Here is a 24,713-nt window from a genome sequence, read left to right on the forward strand (position 1 = left end):
GCAGTAGCAGATGAGGTTCAGTATGTCTAAGCTGACCTCCACATATCTAGCCTTATTATAGTTCTCAAGTCTTTCATTTTCTTTGAAAGATAAGATTAGCTGACTCTAGCAACCAAACAATTGTTGCTAGAGTCACAGTGCTTTATTTAAAGACTTTTTAAGCACACAATTTAGATTAGCTGACTCTAGCAACCAAAGTATGGCTTTGCCATGTTGCAAGTCAACATACATTAATAATATTGGCTACGCCTACCAAAGCCCCCCATCAACTATACTTCAAAGTTTGGGAATTGAGAAACTATATTTCAAGAGAGACTAAAAGCTGTTCCTAATCTGGACCAAAGATGAGATTTAGTAAGTTCTGTAGAGTGATTGCAAAAGAGAAATATAAACATATCATGCAAGGAGGATTCAAGTCCAAAAACCAAATCCTGATCATGAAATAGATTTCGCAAAGTGATCTAATTACAAGGAGTTAAAGCAATTCAAGTGAAAATATAAGTTCAAATTTTCGCATTCATGCCCCAAATTCACGGCATTCTTCTTGTTATGGTTTTTTTTTCTTCGGGTTCTTGACCCTGCACGGATAATTTGTACCTGTATATCTTTGCTTCTGCTTCTGCTTCTGCTTCTTCCTCTGCTAGGGACAAACTCAAATATGCACTAGTCATTTAACCCAATACTGTAATTATTCAAAAATTCCTCAGCCCTTGGGAGAAATCCAGCCAAGCATCCTTCCTTGGACCAATATTCAGAGGCCATGAATTCCGATTCTGATCACGCAACACCATTTGTGGCTCGATTTTGATATCATTATTGGTCACTATGCGTTTAGGAATTATCTGCAGCCACAGATAAATGTAATAATAAGTAAATCTTGTTTAGACAAGCACAAGAAAAATACCATATCAAAGTCACAGACAAAGAAAACTACCAAATTCATAACTGATCGTTGTAATTTCAAATTCATAACTGAAACCTCCTAATAGGTGTTCTACCACAGAAACAAAATTCAATCAACTCTACTTGGTTGAGCAACAGAATCTTCTGTCTAAAAAGGGAAACTACTTTGTAATTTAAAGATAGATCAATGCAATCATTAAGGGGATACTTTGGTGTCCACAACTTATTATTAAAGCAACTATTGTTCAAGCTCCTTGAAACATAATCTACACTACAAATTAACAATCCAAATAAGCAGCATGATATGATTGGAATTCAACTAATAATCAACACTATTCCGTAATATCTCAGGGGTTTGAGCCTTTGATGTACATTACATCAAAATAGAGAAGGGCATAATGTCAACAATAGGGTTCGTTAAGATACAGATGAAATGGTTTCACATCTACTGAAAAACATTAAAGATAAGAGCAATCTCAGCCAAGATGAGAAGAAGTCTGGAATTCCCTGCAATAATCTTTATATTTTTTTATTAAAAAATAAAAAATAAAAATAAATAAAAAACCAGACACACATACACACACTCAATAATATAGCGTGGGATAGCAATCCCTAAAATTATGTCAAAAGGAAACCATTTTCAACATCTTCCATCTCCACATGCCAAAATTTCCCACTGGGATCTTTAAGGATGGCCTTAGACGGTATTGTTCCATTAAAATGCTTGATAAAATCTGGTGGTACACGCTGCAAAAATGAGATATTTAACTTTACTAGTTACATATTCAAAGAGCAGATAAACTATTAAACTGCAACTAGGAAAATTTTCTGCTTAACATTCTAATTTTCACGATCACGCAGGCCCAATTTTTTTAATAAGAAAGTAGGAAAGAATAAATATTGGCCTGTTTCTCTTCAATGAAAGAGCTGCTCCCGTTTGGATTTGTGGCTCAGAAAATTCAGGAAAAGGAAAGAAATTAAATATTATAGGTCAAAGATTTGGGACCATAGCGAACAAAACCTCAATGAGGGTTAGCTTAATGAGCTATGTTTTTAATCTGTATCTCTGGAAATCCAAACATTGGAACTAGCAACTGAAGGAAGGGTAATTTTATTGAAATATAATTTGATAGGATACAAAATAAATGAATAAACAAAAGAAATAGAGCCCCGAACAGCAGAACACAACTTTCATTAATTTGCGTCGAGTGATTCCCATTCTACTACACGATTTGCATATAAAATGTCTTCCTCTAATAGGAGAGCATGACCGATTGTGCAAGTTGGAGGCATATAATTCACAACAGAGACAAAGAAATTAATAAAAGTTTCGCTTTCTTGATATTCTTGAAAAGGAATATCATGGAATGTAGAAAAATAAAACTAAAGTAGTTTGCTTAGAGGCCTTATTTATCAACAGATTATAAAATGTTTAGAAACTCCTTAAGTAACAATCCAGTTTCATATATAGGGTCTTGCAAACAGAGCCACCATTTTACACAAGTAATCACTATTTTATGCTCGTACCATATGACTTAAGGTAATGGGAACTCAGCTCAGCTATATGACTGTCTGATACTTAGGTGTCATTTGATAATCTAATTAAGTGCTTAGCAATAACACTAAAAAATTTCAGTGCTTAATCTATCAGGTTTGATAACTCAGAATTAGCTATCAATTAAAAAGAAAATTTTCGCTAAGGATCTAAATTGAGTCAACAGTGACTTGACTTGCTAAAATGTGGCAAGTGAAAGGGAATTCAAAATGTAGGGTAAATTATATTGACCTCCCCTATTGTTAAGCAAAATTACATGGACCTTCCTAGTGTTTTCAAAAATTATACTTTTGATTCACTCGTGGGATCCAGGCGGCTTATGATTTAATTCGGAATGAAATATACATTGTGTTCCAAAATAATCCTTTCTTGTGAGAATGATTAGCAAACAAAAAAGCTAAGTAATTTGGTGAGGGGGGGCACACCATCAGATGGCGGCACAACGAACAGATGAAAGACAAAATCCGTGTACCTCTACAGTGAAAATTTATCTTAAGATGTGAAATTTTGTAATTAAAAGTTCTTAAATACCACTAAATCTACTGAATATATCAGTACAAGAAGAAAAGACCCACCTTAGTTAGTGTTTGCAGATGGATGTGCTTCAGCCCTTCTAAATTCCAAAAAGGTCAATTGCCGAGTAGATTGGGTATACAACAAAGGGTAAACCTGCTTGCAATCTTTCAAATTATTAAAAAATTAGAGAATTTTCCAAACACATTCCTACTGTCTGTCAGCAAATTTATCATTTCAGTCGGTGAGTTAAAAATCTTTAAAATGATTGTAATAACCTGGTCATTTTCCTTCCTTTCCTTTTCTCAGATTTTCACGGATATTTTTTTTTCCCGTTGATCTTTTCCTTTCTAAATTCAGTTTCTCATCACATAGTGTCGTCTCGGGTGCTCATAAATAGTTTCTGAGACTCTTTTCTTTGAATTGACAACTTCCTTTGAGGATCGAGTCATTTCCATATTTTCACTTTTTGGACACTATTCATTTTTTATCATTTTCCCTATTCTGTCTTTTCCCCGTTTGTCACTTTGTTGGCGTAACCTCACTTCTTGTGTTCGGAGTTGGTTTTTGACTTCACGTATCTTCATTTTAAGTGGTTTTCACGAAATACGTATCTTTTCTTTTGTAAAAAAGTACTCTAGTTGCTCCCGGTGTTCATAGGGGCATAGATGCATAGTTTTTCAGAATCTTTTTCTTTTCTAGGGATATTTTTCGTAAATATCTTTTGAAGATATTTTATTTCAGGGGTTTTTAAAATAATATTTTTGGAAGATATTTTCATTCTGGGCCAATTGTGTAGTTTTCACTTTCTAGATGGGCCATTGTGCAATTAATGAAAGTTATTGATAAATGTCTTGTTTTGAGCTTGAATCCTCGTACAGGTTTAATTTTCACTTTTCGTTGAGTCGTGTTCTCATGGAATTTTCTTCTGCTTGTTTTTCTCCAGTTTCAGGGTTTCTAGCCTTAGTTGTCGTCGAATTTGTTCGGGGCATATCTCTCTACTCGGAACTCGGTTTTTGAGGCCGTTTCTTCCGTTGTTCATATTTTCTCATTTTGGTTCTTTTTCGTTCACAGTGTTTTACCGTTTGAGCGCGTCTGCTCAAATTCCACTTTTCCGGACCCGGTAGGGCCCGTTCGGGACACTTTTAGGGTTTTCTATAAATAGGAGGTCTTAAGAGAAAAATTCAGATTTTTCTCTCTCTCTCCTCTTTCTTGGCCGGCAGCCATGGCAGCCAAGGGGCTGCCACCCTTCTCTCTTCTCTTCCGGCCACTTCCCTTAGGTAAAAAGGTGTAGTGCCTTAGTGTTTTATACGTGCCTTGCCATGCTCTACCTTTTCCCCTTATTAGAATTTGTTTTTGGCCAATTCTTTAGTTCGGATTTGAAGTCAAGTTGTGATTTTGATGGGGCTTCCCTGGGGGTTATGTTCATCGAGTTGTCCCTGACAAAACCTAGAAGTTTCGTCGGATTCGGAGCGGTTTCATTTTGGTGGGGATTTGAGATTTCATCTCAAATGGAGGTAGGGGGTGTTATAATTTCATATTTTAGTTGTCTTGCATGTTTTTGATGCTTATACAACTTGAATGCATACTTTTGTTAAGAATCTAGAATTTAATTTAATTATTTTTTATGGTTAAGATTTAATTCTCATGATGGTATTCAACTTAGAATTAAATTGTGGCATGCTAGGAAATTAAGTTTTGATGTGTTTGTTAACATATATTAAATTTGGATAATTTGAATAAGAATTGCACTTTTTATTTAATAATTATCTTTTGTGAAATTTTAATTCTCATGGACGTACCTTGCATGAAATTAACTTGTGATATGCTATTAAATTAAGTTTTGGCTTGTTCTTTAACATACTTTAATTTGAGAGTATTTAGATGAGTTTGAAAATTTAGAAATTTTAATTAAATGGGTTAATTAAAATCTAATTAGTGGTTCTATTGGCTTAATTAAGTTTTAATTTAATATTTGTGATGACTAGGACTTATGTACTAGCATATATTGATTTGGGATCATTTCGAGTTGATTTGGAAATTAGAGATTTAATTATCTTAATTTAATTAAATTCTATCTCATTGTTCCATGGATTTTAATTATGTTGTAGAAGTTGTTTCTATATTTAAAGCATGGATTTGGACTTGTTGTGTAGTCACTTGGTTATGTTTTAAGCATTGAGTACATTGTTGTTAAAATTATATTAATGAGGACTTGTTTCCAATGTTGAATATATGATTGACTTGTGTAATGAGTTGTACACTTTGTGTTTGACATTATATATGCCATTTTAGAATTTAAACTTCAAGGCATGAATTGTGTGGTTTCAACCTACTTGTGCATGAAAGATGGTTTTCATGCATTGTATAAATTATGTATAAGTTGTGAACTTTTTTGGTTTATTTTGGAGTCTTGGGACATTGTTACAAGTGACATGGCTAGAGTTTGGCTCTAGTGCGGGAGGTATGAGTTTTCCCCAATTGAGATAGTGCGCACTAGGGTGGTCTTCCCACCAGGTTAATGCCCGGAATAACCATTTTGTTTTTGATTTAGTCCGAGACGTGATGTCCAAGTCTTCCACTAGTTGATTTAGCATTCAATTCCAAGTTGACAATCATGTTTAATTGTGTCTTGTGGTTTTGGCTATTGGCGATTTGATGTTGTTAAGTACATCTATACTAAATTGTTATATTTAATTGTTTTCACACTTTTAGATTTCAAGTTGATAACTTAGAGAATCTATGTATTGATGTGTGGTTTTAGAAATCCTAATTGTACTAAATTGTTATATTTAATTGTTTTCACACTTTTAGATTTCAAGTTGATAACTTAGAGAATCTATGTATTGATGTGTGGTTTAGAAATTCTAATTGTACTAAATTGTTATATTTAGTTGTTATTGCATTTTAGATTTCAAGTTGGTGACTTTGAGAATCTATATTGTGTTGCTTCGTATAGCATGCTTCTATATGGTTTAAATTGCATAAAGGGTGTGTTTTATGTTAGAAATGATTTAAGGTAGTTTAGGATGCTCCCTGAGTCTAACCTTTGACATAGATGTTAGGTGGCATGACCTTTTTACATTGTTTTATGTTAATGTAAAAATCTATAAGAAATTGAGTCGATGCATGCTCATTCTCTACGAGTAAACTTATTTACTCACCCCGAAGTTACTGGGAGATTTGTTCAGGTACAGGATTCAAGATTGGAGATTTGCACTTGCCTTGGGTGATTCGTAGATTTGAAGCTTGTTTTAAAGTATTCTTGTTCACATGCAAGTGTTAGCATGTTTAAGTTTTACTTCTAAAGATGTAATACTTACTTAGGTTCAATTATGTCATTTTTGCCTTATAACATGTAAAGTGTACTTGGATACGCTGTTTAGACCTATTTGATATGTATGACATGAGGCCAAGGGCCACAAACCTTTAAGTTCAAGTGTATGTATTTAAACTTCAAGTTTTGCCTTTGAAATATAACTTTTCTAACTTTGGATAGTTAGCATGTCAAATTTTGTAAATGAAATGTAATGAGGCCGTAGGCCATTGTAACATATTCAAAATGTCATTTTACACTTGCGTGCATGTTCACATCATCACACACTTGCATATAATTCAGTTTGATCATGCCATGGGGAATTCATTTGAGACTTGAGAAGTTTCCTTCATTTTTGGCATTTTGCAAGTGTTTCAGTTCTTTCTCGAGTCATTTCGGCTGACCGAAATGCCATTTCAGTCGACCAAACCCTTTTGGGACTTCATTTGTACAGTAAAACATGCATTCCAGTAGCCAAATTCGAGTTTCAGGTCCATTTCGGTCGACCGAAGGGATTTTTCTTCACCTTTAGGATTTCAGGAAAATTTCTGGTCATTTCAATCGACCTAAATAGCTTCCATACTCCAGCTTCTTCAGTTTTGTTTCAGCATTGTTGTTCCTACTTCAAACGGTCATATCTCCTTCACTCCTAACCCAAATGGGGTGATTCTTGAGCCTAAATTCATGGATTTTGAGTCAGATTTCCAATGGTACCAATGCCATTCTCATATTCAAATTACAGTGGGAGTTATTCATATTTTTAGTAAGGTAGGGTCAGTTTTCGCTTAAACAGGGAAAGGGTATTTTGTGGGATTCTTGTCCAATGTTCTCGGAACCTCTTGGAATGTTGTGAAATGACTAGATTAGGTTGTATTCACCTTGTTTGACTTGTTTAGAGTCAAGCTTCTCTTCTTAATTGTGAATTGACCATTTTGCCCCTTGGTTAATGGATTTTGCCCATTTTGACCTTTATTTCTGCTTTCGTTTCATTTGAGTTCCCTGATTTCATGGAAGATCACATTGGTGTCTTGGGGATAATTTATATCTCTGTAGACTTTGGTTTTAACTTTTGCTTCCGCATTTCGGATCCGTTATCGGATCAACTTTCGGTTTATCACTGACGCACCGGGTTGTAAAACTTGGGCCGTCACAATGATCACATAATTATAAATAATAATGTGGCAAAAGAAAATAATAGTATATATCAACAGAAGTTTTGCAGAGTACCTACAGGAATTGCTATATTAACAAATTATAATGAAGTTTAGATCGGGAGGAAAAAGACACTAAAATCTGATCGGACTGCAACAATAAGATGCATCAGATTGTCTGGTCAATAATAGCAAATTAGATGAAAATTAGTAAGAATAAATTCTGAGAACATTAAAAGTAGCCATGGCAATAATTCAAAATTAAGAGAATGAAAACAAGAACCTTGGACTGTTTTTCAACAAAATGTTCAAGCCTGCAGCAAGCATAAGGCCAACTGTAATGATCCTCATTTTTACCATTTTTCATTTTCTGGGATTTTTTCAATTTTCTAGGTTAATTCCGTTTTGTCTCCATATGCGTGCCGGACACCGTGGGTGTGCTGGGTGTGTTTGGGAATTGGTTGGAGCATTTCCTTGAGTTCAGGACTCTTGGGAATATAAGGGTTGTCATTTCGACATTTTTTCGTTTTTCAGACCGGGAAGTCCCGGGTGGGACCCGCTACCCGGGTTGTTGTGCACGGGGTTGTGTCATGGGTCCATTGCATTTCATGCATTGTTTTATTGTGCATATTTATATGACTAAAGGATTAATATGTGGTAAGTGATGGTGTATATATATTATATTATTAAAAGAGATATTATTTTCTTTTGTTGGACCCACTGGTTTACAACTATTATAATGGCCATAAGGTCATTACACAACCACTAATTCTCCCTCTCCCGTCAAATTCTCTCTTCTCATTTCCTTTTCATTTTTTTTTTTTTTAAGCCTAAAAAATTCTCCTCCATTTTTTGGCCAATCGATCGGATTTTTGGTCTTGGTTCCTGGACGGAAAATGTTCCTATCGTCGTTCTCTATCATATCGTCAAAGGGTTTATTTTTCAGAGGAACGGTGATTATTTTACAAATTTTTAAAATTTTTGGATCTAAGGCTACAGAGGGGGTTTTGGGCCACTTGGAGTTGGATTCCAGAGCCGAGCCTTTGGAACAGTAGAATCTCCTCGTCGATGGCTACGTTCCCAATGAACAGTTTTTTGTTCCGCTGCCGTTGACTGGCGTTGACCGCGTTGACTTTTCCGCTCGAGGATGCATTTTGGCTACTTTTGAGGTAGGGATGTCTTAACCATCACATTTTGACTATAGTTGAGTTCGTTTATTTGATTTCTTGCTAACAATGCTTAAAATGATAAATGTCGGGGATTTAATGTTGATAATATATTTACTTGTTTATGTGACGAAGCATGACCTAAATGATATTAATTTCATATATTTATATATGTGCTTATTTGCAAAGTTATTTAATGAACATGCCTTGCGTTGAATTTATTTCTTGAGATCACATATATATGATGATGAATATGTATAGCTAAATTGATAAAGTGCAGGCATGTTTGCATCACTTTCATTCATACATGATTCCATTCATGGCATGGGCATGGTCTGGGAAAAGTGAGGTTGGAATGTTTCTTTTTAAAGAAATGTGTTTGGAAAGGATTGTGAGGAAAGGATTTAGAAACGAACCGGGTATCGCGAGCCCTGGGCTAACTTGACTTAGAATGGGCGCAGTCCAGTGTAGGGCGTGAAAAAGTTGATACTAAAAGTGCCAATCCTGGCTCGGTAAAGTCAGTTAGCATAGGTGGGGATTTGGGGTTGGTTTAAGACTAAGCTCAAGAACGGTTATGCAAAGCATTGCATTTCATGGCATTTTGAAACCTATGATTATAACTAATTATGTGATGATAATCTTTTAAATTGAATGACGTGGATTGTGATTTTGATAATTCCCCGTGGATGATCCCAACATCTTTTTTTCCCGTTCTTTAGTTGTTGGCTCAAGGGAGTCCAAAACCGATGTTTTAGGCATTACCTACTGAGCTGTTGAGCTCAACCCTTATCTTAACATTTTCAGGAAACTGGAGGAGTATGGACGTATGACTTGTATCCATGGACTTGGAAGCCGCTGCCATTCTACCTGCATTTGTGAGTTTTCTGTGATGTTAGTGACATGATGTACTATGAGTCTTGGGATAACGTATATATTTTATGCTTTGATATAGAAAGGACGGTAATGCCTTAGATGACCTCGGGTTCGAGTAAGGACCCAATAAACGATTCGGACCTCCGGGTTCGGGTCGTTACACCAACATTATCGAAGCAGACTGCTTGAATCTGAAACCAGAACCAAAGATCATTTTATGATGTACATAGTAATTAATTAAGCACGATAAAAAGGAACATGCTAGTAAAAATCATAATGAACCTATGCCTTTGCAGATACTACACCAAGGTTATTAGCTATTGCAAAACTCCGATGAACAGCTGACTGTTAACACCAATGTGATAACTCAAACTCCATATGAAAAGTTGAACCTAATTATATATACATACATATATATATATATATATATATATATATATATATATATCCCAACCTAATTTATTCATCAGCAATACAATATTTTTACTGAACCTCAAATCATTTTGAATGAAAAATTGTGAAGGTAAATCAGGAAAATTCATTCAGATACACAAGTAGAACCAAAAGTCCATAGAAAATAATACACAAGTAGAACCAAAAGTCTATAGAAAATAATACACAAGTAGAACCAAAAGTCTATAGAAAATAAACCCTTTAGTTATCATTAGCAGGGTTGGCAGATGACCATGCACTAAGATACATCCACCATCCAAGTCTGTCCAAACCACAATTTAAGATTCAATCTGTATTTGACAAAATCAAGCAACAGAAGCTAAATGCTATATGAAATTGACAAAGTAGCCATGTAGGCAAGGAGTAGCGCTTCTCATCTAAAAGCTTATGTGCACTATAATAGCATTTAGCAACTTAAATTAGGGGGCACTACTCGGTGGATAATAAAAGCTCAGGCTAATAAACACAAGTACACAGGTTTTTGTCTGAGAATAACCACTTCATAAACAAAATATAATGACAAAGGTTTAGCATGCCTCCAATCTCTCACGCACCAATCACATAGGTGGGTCATAGCACTAAGTAATTGCCTTCTTTTAGCATTTGAACTCTTTGACATCACAAGAAAATGCAATGAATAATATAGAGAAGCATCATCTTTCATCAATTCTAAGATATAAAGTACTGCCCAGTGCCCAGTTTATGTCATGTCTAATGAATAATCTAATTTCCAGAAAATAATTCGGAAGCAATATTGGCTACAAATGAAGAAGCAAGAAGTATTGGGGAAACTTGTTGGGGATAAAATTAACTCCTTCCAACCCACTCGGTCAACTGTTGTTGAGAGTTAAATCCCTCTTTCATCACACACGGTGGAAACATCATCACATCATATCAACAAAAGCATATATGAAGATAACAATCATACATATCTATATACAACACAATATTTTACATGGTTCACCCAACTCTAAGGTTACGTCCATGAGAGAGAGAGATTTCACTATTATGAATTAAGGAAGAGAATATACAACCACACGTCAAAATCCCACTCACTCACTCATCATCTTTAATGAGGCTACATTTATACACTCGAGAATTACATATACTCACTCATCTCCTCACTACACTCACCCTTAAACCCCTTACATCTTTTCTCTCTTCTCTCTTACTAAACTCCTCATACCCATCTTTATTTATAGAGTCTTCAAAACTTAATTTCTTGTTGGACAAGTATTCCCCAACTTGCCTACAAGGAGTTACCATATCAGTCTTCAACTCTAAAATAGTAGGTACAACTTCTACCCCAAATCTTCAGCCTTTCCCCCAAGTCTTCTGGCTTCCAAAATTGATTAGGAAACTGTTTCCTGCAGCTTCCAAAACTCACTATCCAAGTTGAACTGATTCAACTTTGGCAGTAGCCAAAGCCAAAAAACTACACGCCCAGGTGTAACCAGTTCACCCCACTTGAACCAGTTTAACTTTGGCAGTAGCCAAAGTCTATAGCAAGAATCAACAACTTTAATATCCCATATCATTCACGTAATCAATCACGTGATCAGACTATGTCTTCACGTGCTCCACCATAACTTTACCTTGAACAAGGATCTCTTCATAGCTCCACCTTAACTGAAGATTTATCCACCTCAAATAAAGCACTATGATGAATTGAGAAACACTCTAACAATCTCCACATTTTCTCAAATTTTATCATTCTTCTTTTTCTCTAGCCACCCTATTGGTGTTTCAATTGCTCACGCATGCCAACCCACCAATTTTTAACTCATCTTCATCAATTGTTTTTCTAGCTCAAAGCAACAAACCTCTTATCTTCACTCTTCATATTCCCCTTTGCTCTTTATCGGGCTTAGTGCAAACTCCTTCATTCTTCACACCCCTTGCCCCCACTTGAGAACTAGCACTCACTCTTAGATTGTACCCAAAACTTGTTCCTCGTGGGCTTCAACTCTATCACCTTTGCTCCATCTTGAAAACGAGCATTATCCGGGTTTTCCCAAGACTTATTCCTCATGGGCTTCACACCATCACCTTCTTCATACCTTCGTGTCATCATCAACTCTGATTGAATCTCCATAGCACCTCACGATCATCTTCTGCTCTGACAAAATTTGCAACAATCTTCTTCAACTGATCTTCAGAACCGGCTCTAACCATCGGCTTTAATACCAGTTGTTGGGGATAAAATTAACTCCTTCCAACCTACTCGACGGTTGGCTGTTGTTGAGAGTTAAATCCCTCCTTTATCATACACAGTGGAAACATCATCACATCATATCAACACAGGCATATATGGAGATAACAATTATACACATCTATGAACAACATAATATTTTACATGGTTCACCCAACTCTAGGGTTACGTCCATGGGAGAGAGAGATTTCACTATTATGAATCAAGAAAGAATATACAACAGCATGTCAAAACCTCACTCACTCACTTATCATCTCTTATGAGGCTACATCTATATACTTGGAGTTACATATACTCACTCCTCTCTTCACAACACTCACCCTAAACCCCTTACATCTTTTTTCTCTCTTTCTCTAAACCCCTCATACCCATCTCTATTTATAGAGTCTTCAAAACTCAATTCCTTGTTGGACAAGTATTCCCCAACTTGCTTACAAGGAATTATCATATCAGTCTTTAACTGTAAAATAGTAATTATAACTTCTTTCCCAAATCTTCAGCCTTTTCCCAGTCATCTGGCTTCCAAAACTGATTAGGAAATTGTTTCCCACAGCTTCCAAAACTCACTGTCCAAGTTGAACCGGTTTAGCTTTAGCCCCATTTGAACCGGTTCAACTTTGGCAATAGCCAAAGTCCATAGGCAACTTTAATCTCCCAAATCATTCACATAATCAATCACGTGATCAGACTATTTGTTCACGTGCTCCACCGTAACTCCACCTCGAATAGGAATCTCCTCATAGCTCCACCTTAACTGAAGATTTCTCCACCTCAATAAAGCGCTATGATGAAATCGAGAAACACTCTAACAAAACCCAAGAGTCAGCAACTCAATTCCAATGCTCAAACTGAGGATGTCTAGAACCCAACTCTCTTTAAATAAGATAACAGAAAGCAATTAGTTACAAAAGCTTTAGACATCATATCCTAGCCTCCTAGGGCACATACTTTGCAATGTCTTTCCATCCAATTCTTCTGCAATTATCATTTACACCATCATTAATGAGTTTTTCAAATATTTTCTTTGACATAACAAGATTATCATCCAAACAGAACAACGAATTGCAGTGATTGGCAATTGCAACAAGTGCGTGCTAGTAAACTGTAATAGCAGAGTATGTGACTCACATTTTGGTGGGAATAGAAGCCACACCTTCAAATTGGTATCAAAAGCTGATGCTAGGCTGGCAGTAAGATGCACCTGCTTAGCCTTCCGAGCCCATCCTTCAAGACCCAATTCCGGGCAGCTGATGGAAGTGAATGGTTTTTCAAGTATTTTCTTTTGCATAACAAGATTATCATCCAAACAGAACAACGAATTGCAGTGATTGGCAATTGCAACATGTGCTAGTAAACTGTAATAGCAGAGTATGTGACTCACATTTTGGTGGGAATAGAAGCCATACCTTCAAATTGGTATCAAAAGCTGATGCTAGGCTGGCAGTAAGATGCACCTGCTTAGCCGTCCTAGCCCATCCTTCAAGACCCAATTCAGGGCAGCTGATGGAAGTGAATGGGAGTACCCAATTCCAATTGCTCAAAACAATGCCTAGACGTATACCATTTTTTTTTTCCATCAAAAGGACTTCTGAAAGAAGGATGAAAAAAAAAAGTCCATATTATTAAACATTTAATGGAAAAGTATCTTTATAATTATTCAGGAAAAAGAAAAAAATATCTTTAAAATTGCAACTAATCATTAACCTTTCACAAATTGTAAAGCAATCAAAAACACCAAAACTGTTCTTTAACACAAAAACTAGTACTATATACATACACACACTTATTGCACTGAAATTTAACCTCAATCATGGACAAAATATTACCTGAGTAGCAAGAACTTAAAATGCATAACTGAAGACCCTATCCCTATGCAAGAATTTCCACTTCACATACTCCAAGTAATTCCCACTAATTTCCCTTGGGAGAAAAAAATTCCTAATTGCAGAACTACAAACCCTCGACAATTTTCGAAACTCATCTTTAAAATGCGAACCGGAATACCGCAAAGAAAATGCATTTCCATCAACAGAAACCAACTTGAACTACTTTCCATCCCCAAAACACCGAGAAACACCACTGGAATGTCAAATTACGACAGGGATGAGTGCCGGAATGGCGGCATTATCTTCTATGTGAAGCTTTTCTTCTTCAGTTTTTATGGAGTTTGAGAGAGTTAAGGGCATAAGAGAAGACTTGGAATGAATGGGTATGATTTTTTGGGGAATTAGAATGTGGGTTTTGTGTGGTTTCCATGGATACTGGAAATGAGGAGTAAAGTTCGAAGCAGTGTATAAGGTGGATTGCATGAGAATCGATGAAACTGTGCGTGTGTGAGAGAGAGAGAGAGTTTTGTGTGTTGAAGGACAACAGAAGACTAACAGCTTTTCCGAGGAATTTTGGTCTTCTTTGAACTGAATGAAACTGGTGGAGGGTTTAAGGAAGGAGGCAAATGCTGATTTGAAGTGTAAGAAAGATGCTGGATATACGATGTCGTATGATTTCTGTCTGATAACAGCGAGTTTTGCGGCTTAACCAGCATGTGTAGTAATTATTATTTTATAAAGTGAAAAAAAAAAAAAAAAAAAAAAAAAAAAAAAAAAAAAAATGAAAGAAAAAAAGTAGAAGACGTGGATACAAATTGAATAATAAAAAACTAAAAATTAAAATTAAAATAGAAGACCAAAAAAGCCCCCAACTATAAAGGCATTAAAGCACAAATTGAAAAGTTTGGTACAATAGAAATGGAAGGAAATGAAAAGATTGGTAATGGAGGGTGATGCGAAATTGTGTTTGATATGAAATATTAGAAGGAGAATGAAAGATTTGGAGGGATATAATAAGATATGAATGGTAATTTTTGCTATCTCTAAAAAATGGGAGGAAATTAATGGAATTTTCAAGTAGTATTTTTAATAAAATTTTATTAATACCAAATTTTTGATTATTTTTATAAAAGCCGAACTCTATGAAAAAAGGGTATGGTTGTAAATTTATGAAAATAATTTACTTTCCTTTCTTTCTATGATTATTATTATTTCATTTCTTTTCCTTCATAAACACCATAAGTAGTTAATATTATCATATACTTCATTTTTTTTTCATGACTATTGTTATTCTCTCTTTTCTTCTCCACTATACAAATATAAGATTTTTTTTTTACCTAACTACAGTAACTTTGAGGATAATAAATAGTAGTCTTATGTTGTTGATCGGTTGATCAACTAAACATCAACCTTCGCAATAGCACGAATCATTGTAAAATAGGGCTATTGGTCGGGTAAGTCGAACCACTGGGACTGCGCTAGTTTAAGGCAACCTAAGCGTCTAGAATCGTTTTAGAATGATAAGGGGGAATAGGGTGTTTGCTTGGTTTGTCACTAAAGCTATGAAATTAAGATGCATAAAATAGAACTTGCAAGAATTTAAAAGAGATAAAATGTCGGTAAAAGAGACTAGGGAAGTAACTTCACCACCTACAATATAAACATGCTAGAATATGATTCATTCGGGGAAAAACAACATAAATATGTGGCTATGATAAGTAGTTACTCATGGTTACTACATTACCTTCAAAGGATTCATGGAATCAATAGGCAAGAACAATTTATCAAAGATTTTACATGCTCAATTACCTAAACTAAAGTATAATTTAAGACATGTTCACTAAGCTAGAAATTGTCAAACCATCAATCACATGATAAGAGCACATGAAGCTAAGAATTAAGAATAAGCCATCAAAGGAAGAACCTAAGCTATGGCCTATCAAATCTCTCAACAACATGCCATTAAAACCATTCCAAAAATCTCATCTTCATTGTCACCATGAAAATGTAAACCATACAACCATGAAAACATACATTCTAAGACAAGAAAGTAGGTCCAACATGATCATTAAATCAAAATCAATTCATTACATCAAGTAAGAGTTCTAGATTATGGAATCACCACAAAAATACATTATTTTTCCCAAACTAGAATCAAAAGTAAAGCATGCTTACAATGAGGGGTTCCATTACCTCCCTAGAGGAGGAGTTAGTTACACATGGGAGCCTTAGAATGAAGAAGAACCATGGATCCTCCTTCCATTTTCGAGCTCCCCTTTCTTGCTCCAAGAACTCTCCTTCCTTTGCTCTCTTCTCTCTCCTCTAATCTTGTAGAAAATGTAGCTCATCCCTATTGTGTGGCTCTTATCCCTCTTATCTACCACCCAAAATGCCACCAACCAACATCTCCAACCACTTCATTAAAGAGGAAAACAAAATGAAGAAACCAAGGTGCAAGTGGGCTGAAATGAGCCATTTCCGAAGGGCATTCTGCCCAAAATTCGAGCACTCTAAGCAAGGCCTCGAGTACTCGAATTTAGTGTAAAAAGCTCCATGCTTCACTTGCTCCGCCCAGACCTACTTTGGTTAAACAGCCATAACTTTGCGCTCCGAACTCCGTATGATGAACCGTTTGAAGATTTAGAAAGCTAATTCAGAGCTCTAAATATTTTATGTTATGAGGGAAGTCCAGTTCTTGAGTTTGGAAGGTCAAAATGGCGAGCAAAGTCCAGGTTCTACTGCTGCCAGAATTCAGCATTGGCACCTTTTGTTGCTCAAGATTCCACAAGGCCTTATTCTTGTTCCATTTTGGCCAATGAACCTGAAAATGCATAAAAACATAGAAATGAAGATAATCTACATAAATTAACATACAACGGACTTTACTAATGCAATTTAGGGCGCTTGAATATACAATATTCGGCGCTTATCACACCCCCAAACTTACATTTTGCTAGTCCCTTAGCAAAACTACAATGAAAAACTTAATGAAAAGACAACCATGGGCTTGCTACTACAAAAATATCATCCATGGTAAAATAAGATATATACATTGCTCAAAAATAACTTGAAATAGAAAAAGAGCTGGAGATGGGGTCATTGGGAAGACTACCTTGCATATATGAAGCATTGATACAAAAATTGGCTAAATACATTTCCACATACATGCATCAACATCAAAGTCTATATAAATAACTCAATTATCATCTCTTGAATGGAAATCAACTCTAGCTTCAGTGAAAGTGAATTGGATTCTCAACATGCGGCTTTTACTTTCTTTTCCAATTCCAAAGCACAAGTTTTCAAATCATTGAATTCCCCTTTAAATGAGGTCCCTAAGGCATGATTTTATTTACAAGACAACTTTTGTTGCTTATTGACAATTTATTGTAACTCATAAGCAAAACATAGAATAGTTGTGCAATGCTGAAGTCCCTTAAGCTTTCTAACCAACCTATGTAGCAAGCGTTAGGCCAACAACTCCCAAACCAGATGGCTTTAGGGTGTTAAGTGTAGAGACACTCCATAGGGCTTAATAGCTCAAGTTGGAAAGGCTACGAACTCCAACGAAGCATGTTTATTACCAGTTTATTTTTTAAATGACCGTGCAATGTTTAAGTCCCTTAAGCTTTCTAACCAACCCTTGTAGCAAGCGTTAGGCCAACAACTCCCAAACCAGATGGCTTTAGGGTGTTAAGTGTAGAGACACTCCTAGGGCTTAATAGCTCGAGTTGGAAAGGATACGAACGTCAACTGGTCATTATTTTCTTTCCTTTTCAGTTTTTTTTTTTTTTTTTTTTTTTTTTTTTTAGACAACTTAAATCATGCCAAAGATATTCATCTATCAGGTTCATCAAATCAAATTAACTAGGCCAAGGTCAAGGTCGATCAAGTTGCATGCCTCACAGTTAAGTTTCCAATGTGCATCTGTGCATTGTGAAGCTTAAAAGAGTGTCAAATCCAGCGAGAATTTAATTGAGACATTTATACAGACTAATTTGAATCTACATGATCATTTCAACTCAAATTTTTCTTTATTTTCAAAAATGTCAATTGCTTCTATACACAAGGTATTAAACATATGCTTCGTCTCCGACAAGTTCCAAGTTACACTATCATTGCTTAGCAAAAATTATAAAACCAAAAATGTCAAAATATGAAACCAAAAATGTCCTATTGCACCCCCAAACTTGAATGTCACATTGTCCTCAATGTGAGAAGACAAGCAAATGAAAATAAGAACAGAGAGGGTTAAAGAACAATAATACCAAGTGGAGTGACGACGACGTAGATGTTCGGCCATGTAAGTGTGCAAATGCGTCCCCCAAACTTGGACATGAAGACCTATCAAAACACAACTAATGTACACAGGTAAAAATCAAAACATAAATAATAAGAAAAACATGACTTATTTATTTTTATATATATATATATATATATATATATATATATATATTTATAATATTATTATTATATATATATAGTATTATGTTTTTTTTTTTTTTTGGAATGAATGGCATGCATGAGTTTGTGGTGAGTGAGAAGGTGAGGTTGGTGAGGGTGGATGCCGAGGGTGAAGGGGATAGAAGCCGAGGTTGGTTGGTTTGGGTAGGGTGGTTGCATGGTTGGCAAGGTTGGCGTGCATGATGGGAGGTTGATGTGCCGAGAGGGTGGCATGGGAGAGTGAGGTTGGGTTGTATGAAGTGGGTTGTTTGGTTGGAGATGAGAGAGGAGTTGAGGTAGGTGGTGAAGCTTGAGGAGGTTGGTTGGTTGGTTGTGAGAGGGAAGAATGGTGAGGTGAGGAGGATAGAAGATGGTGGAGTTTCCGAGAGGAGAGGTTTACATGGGTTGGGAGATGTGTGTGATGGTAGGTGGTGTTTCGAGCACTCGGCAGGGGAGTGAGAGAGCTCGAATGGAAGGCAGTGAGCTCGGGATGTTTGGTGTGAGAAAGGTCGAGAATGAAGGAGGTGTGGTGGTTATGCATGGAGGACGTGGGAACATGGTTGATGGAGGTTGGGTTGCATGGTGGTTGGAGTTGGTTGTGAGGTGCATGCAAGTTGCATGAAAGTGCCGAGAGAAAGAGATGGTTTTGGGCAGGCATGAGGTTGAGGGAATGGTGTTGGTTGGTTTGTGGGCATGCAGGGTGTGGGTTGAGGAGAGAAAGAGAGAAGGTGGTGGTTGGGTGAAGGGGTGGGAATGGGTGAAGCCAAGATGGTGGGGGTGTGTGGGGTTGGTGGGTGGCATGGTGAGGTGGGTTGGAGGTTGAGGAGATGGGTGGTAAGAAATTCGAGCACTCGAAATGGGTTCTTCGAGTGCTCGAAGGACATGCAGTGAGTGAGGGAGGGAAGCTGCATGGTGGAAACTTGGTTTGAGAGAGAGAGAAGGTTTAAGGTTGAGGGGTGGTGGTTTGGTGGAGGGATGCCGAGAGAGAGAAGTGTTCAGTGGTGAGGTTGGAGTTGGGTGGTGTGTTACATGGGGCTGATGGTGGAGGGTGAAGATGGATGCGTGGCGGTTGCTGGGTTGCCGAGAATGGGAGAGATGGTGAGGTGAAGGGGTTGTGGGTTGGTTGGAGGTTGGTGGAGAGGATGGGGTGAAGAGGTTGGTTGATGATTGGAAGGTTGCTTGGTTTGTTGCATGGTGGGCATGTTGGCTAGGCTCGAGCACTCCAAATGGGAGCTAGAGTGCTCGAGCTTGGGGCAGAGAGATTGGCAAGATGTGGAGGAGGTTCGAGCACTCAAAATTGGGATTCGAGGGCTCGAAATAGAGGCAGTAGCTGCGAATGATGGGCTGAAATTGGTGTGCAGCTGCGAGCACTCTAACTTGGATCTTGAATGCTCGAAATTAGGACAGTGGTGCATGCAAGATTGGAGGCAGCAACGAGCACTCGACAGGGAAGGTAGATTGCTCGAAATTGGATCAGTAAGCTCGGGAAAATGAGGAGGCTTATGAGATGAAATGCTGAGCACTCGGAATGGGTGCTAGAGCCCTCGAACTGGAGGCAGTGAGCATGCTAGGCGGATGAAATCACTGGGAAGGATTTTTGAACAATTGCAACATTATGCCAATGGAAAATTTTCCAAGCTTGATACATTGCAACATGATGCAAAATGGATGAATTTCTCAAAAATGAAATTTTCAAGCTTGGCATGCATGGGAAGAAATGGAGACTTTGTATTGGAAAATCATTGGAAACTTTGCATCCTATTCCAATCCAATGCATGGATAGATTTTTAGGAAAATTTTGAAAACTTTGCATGCCATTCCATGCATCGAAAATTTTTCATGTCATTCCCATGCATTGAAAAATCATTGCAAGCAGCAGCTTCAATTCAAGCCATGCATGGAAAATTTCTGGAAAAAATTTTTAAATTGCTTAACCTCTCTTCTAATGCCTGGATGAAATTAAGAAAATTTTTAAATTGCACACAATCTCTCCAATACATGGATGATTTTGAGAAAATTCTCAAAGTTTGCAAGAATCATGTTAATGCATTAAGATAGAAACTTCCAGGAATGAAAGTGAGAATTGAGATAATCTAAGAGGCCAGTCTAAAATTGTGGAACACAACTAAAAATATTTCCAGAAAAATTAAACTTTTGGCTTTTCTAAACCGTTTCCCAGAAAATTTCAAGGCACGAGCAATTGAAGACAAGGGAAGCATGGAAATTGGAAGAATTGCTTCCCATGAGTGCTAAATTTAACGTCGGTAGCTAGACGCACCGAGATCAAGTTGGTCCTCATCACCCTATACCATGTCTCTCAAGAGATTCAAGCTTCCCTAAATAAGAAAGTTCTTTTGGAAGCGGAAGCAAAAGAGCTTGAAGACAAAAGTTGGAAAGAGGTAATGGAAAGACCTCAATCCACTCTTCATCCTCAATGAAAAACTTTGGATTATGGGGCTTATTTGGATTATAGGAAGATGGAGTAGGTGAGAGTGCACCTAGCAAAGGCTTTTGAAGGGTCATATTGAGCATGGGAATGCTCGACAACTTATCCTTCAAAATTTCAACATCCTCCTCACACTTATCCGGCGGTTCGGGCTCAACAACTTGAGACAACTCAAGTGAGGGAATGGGATGAGATGCAAGCTCCCAAGAAAGAGATACATTTGATGTTGACCAAGGAAGAGAATGAATAGGTGGATGAATATTAAGCAAAGAATTCACCTCCGAAATGGAATTGTCAACATTAAAATCCTCACAATTGAAATGAGCCAAACAAGCTTTTAGAGGATCCTCCATTGAAGGAGGTGTATCAAGCAAAGGATTATGTAGGGGCTGTTTTGGAGTAGGGTAGACAATCTCTACATCATTATTTTTCCCATTTTGAGCCACAATTGCTTCATTTTGATGTGGGGCAACAATTTGATCTTCCACCACCATTTCATCATTTTCACATGTAATAACCACTTGATCATTCTCATGATGAAAGTTACTAGGAGTAATCTCATCATTCATAGAATTTTCTTTTGGATTGGCCATAAATTCAAATGAAAATGTTTCCTCCTCTTCATGATTTTTAGCATTAATCCTTTGTTGAATTTGAGATATTTGGTCATCTATCATTGCACTAACTTGGGAATGAGAATGAGTAGTGGATTGCATGCCAACAATGTCATCCAACATTTGCTTGTTGGACTCCATCATTTGTGTGTGGAAAGACTCCATCATTTGTTCATTGGCAGCAATTAGCTCATCCAATGGAGACGGTGGAAAAGGAAAAGAGGGCGGGAAAGGATGATCATTGGGTTGAAAAGGTTGCATATGAGATTGTGGGGTTGAATTTCCTATGTCATGCCACAAGAAGTTTTGTTGGTCTCCCCAACCCGATTTATAACCATTGAAGTATGGATCACTACCCGGTTCAAGGAAATTTTCATTTGGTTGCTCTAGATAGAAGTCCGAGAATTGTCTTGTTGGAAGACAATCTCTTGTATGATGTGTATTACTAGAGCAAAAAGCACAAAACGCATGTGGTGTGTAGAATTGAGTTGGAAAATAACTACCCTCCATTTAGGACTTAAATATCAACAACACACAACATAATCAACACAACAATTCTTTATCATCAACTCCACATACAATGATCCCTTTCTCCTCAATTATCAACAAGATAGGAAATAAATGGTCACGACAAGGACCGATGCTTGGAATTGAAAATACACAATTGAAAAAGCCTCGACAAGGGCTTGCAATTTATCTACTTCTAAGCTTAACACATGCACGATATTCACAATTTGAAACTAGAAATCACGAGACTTACCTGGGGTCCTCTAGACTTACAACTTGCTAGCAATCCCACGGCGAGCTTCGAGTCCCTAGAATCTTATAACACGAAGATGATCAAAACACACAAGGAATATTCACAAGACACAATATGCAAAATCAAACTAAATTTAACCTTAGAACTTTGGTCGCTAGACCGTTTGCAGTCCCCGGCAACGGCGCCAAAAATTGATCGGTTGATCAACTAAACATCAACCTTCGCAATAGCATGAATCATTGTAAAATAGGGCTATTGGTCGGGTAAGTCAAACCACTGGGACTGCGCTAGTTTAAGGCAACCTAAGCGTCTAGAATCGTTTTAGAATGATAAGGGGGAATAGGGTGTTTGCTTGGTTTGTCACTAAAGCTATGAAATTAAGATGCATAAAATAGAACTTGCAAGAATTTAAAAGAGATAAAATGTCGGTAAAAGAGACTAGGGAAGTAACTTCACCACCTACAATATAAACATGCTAGAATATGATTCATTCGGGGAAAAACAACATAAATATGTGGCTATGATAAGTAGTTACTCATGGTTACTACATTACCTTCAAAGGATTCATGGAATCAATAGGCAAGAACAATTTATCAAAGATTTTACATGCTCAATTACCTAAACTAAAGTGTAATTTAAGACATGTTCACTAAGCTAGAAATTGTCAAACCATCAATCACATGATAAGAGCACATGAAGCTAAGAATTAAGAATAAGCCATCAAAGGAAGAACCTAAGCTATGGCCTATCAAATCTCTCAACAACATGCCATTAAAACCATTCCAAAAATCTCATCTTCATTGTCACCATGAAAATGTAAACCATACAACCATGAAAACATACATTCTAAGACAAGAAAGTAGGTCCAACATGATCATTAAATCAAAATCAATTCATTACATCAAGTAAGAGTTCTAGATTATGGAATCACCACAAAAATACATTATTTTTCCCAAACTAGAATCAAAAGTAAAGCATGCTTACAATGAGGGGTTCCATTACCTCCCTAGAGGAGGAGTTAGTTACACATGGGAGCCTTAGAATGAAGAAGAACCATGGATCCTCCTTCCATTTTCGAGCTCCCCTTTCTTGCTCCAAGAACTCTCCTTCCTTTGCTCTCTTCTCTCTCCTCTAATCTTGTAGAAAATGTAGCTCCTCCCTATTGTGTGGCTCTTATCCCTCTTATCTACCACCCAAAATGCCACCAACCAACATCTCCAACCACTTCATTAAAGAGGAAAACAAAATGAAGAAACCAAGGTGCAAGTGGGCTGAAATGAGCCATTTCCGAAGGGCATTCTGCCCAAAATTCGAGCACTCTAAGCAAGGCCTCGAGCACTCGAATTTAGTGTAAAAAGCTTCATGCTTCACTTGCTCCGCCCAGACCTACTTTGGTTAAACAGCCATAACTTTGCGCTCCGAACTCCGAATGATGAACCGTTTGAAGATTTAGAAAGCTAATTCAGAGCTCTAAATATTTTATGTTATGAGGGAAGTCCAGTTCTTGAGTTTGGAAGGTCAAAATGGCGAGCAAAGTCCAGGTTCTACTGCTGCCAGAATTCAGCATTGGCACCTTTTGTTGCTCAAGATTCCACAAGGCCTTATTCTTGTTCCATTTTGGCCAATGAACCTAAAAATGCATAAAAACATAGAAATGAAGATAATCTACATAAATTAACATACAACGGACTTTACTAATGCAATTTAGGGCGCTTGAATATACAATATTCGGCGCTTATCAGTTGTGTACACTGGAGAACCATTCTAATCATTTCTATGTTTGATATGAAATTTAAAGGGGCAATGATCATTTCCGTTGAATAAAAATTACCATCGCCACCTCCACTACTTTCCACTACCATCGATTCGCCATTTCTACCATTGTCATTGCCACCACAACCATTGTCGCCGCCTTTCTCTTCTATCACCAAACCTCTCTCGCCATCGATACCACCGCCACCAGAGTCGGCCCTGAGAGGCCCAATATTTTGGGAGGCCATAGGCTAATATCCTAAATTTGAGAGGCCCAAAATTTTGAGATGCCCTAGGCCTAGTATTTTTTTTTTTTTTTTTTGCCCAAATTGGAGGCCCTAGGCCGGCCCTGACCGCCACCTCCACTGCCACATCAATTTCCGCCACCTTCACCTTCACTGCCTTCTACCATCGTCATTCCCACCACCATCGTCACTGTTACCGCCAACACTGCCTTCACCTTCCACCTACATTGCTGCTATCGTCAACACCATCACCACTTTACACCACCACTTACACCTTTACTATCTTCCACTACCACCACAGCCTCCACTGCCGCCTTCCACTACTACTACCATCACTGCTTTCCAACATCACTATTTACACTATCGCCGCCTTTTAGCTTCACCATCACCACCGTCATTTTTTTTCCCTAGTTGGTACTCACACACCTTGTAATATTTCCCATTTTTCTTATTTTTCATTTTTCAGGGATTTTTTGATTTGTCTG

At 37.2% G+C, this 24,713-nt stretch overlaps 1 pseudogene; it reads right to left on the reverse strand.

Annotated features, from left to right (window-relative positions):
- Nucleotides 1–692: 692 nt before the first annotated feature.
- LOC132316425 (protein root UVB sensitive 4-like) lies at nucleotides 693–24,231 on the reverse strand (annotated as a pseudogene).
- Between the last annotated feature and the right edge of the window lie 482 nt (nucleotides 24,232–24,713).

Source organism: Cornus florida, unplaced genomic scaffold (genome assembly GCF_030987335.1).
Source record: "Cornus florida cultivar Cherokee Brave unplaced genomic scaffold, ASM3098733v1 CherokeeBrave_3.0.0_Hap2_Chr07, whole genome shotgun sequence".
NCBI lineage: Eukaryota > Viridiplantae > Streptophyta > Magnoliopsida > Cornales > Cornaceae > Cornus > Cornus florida.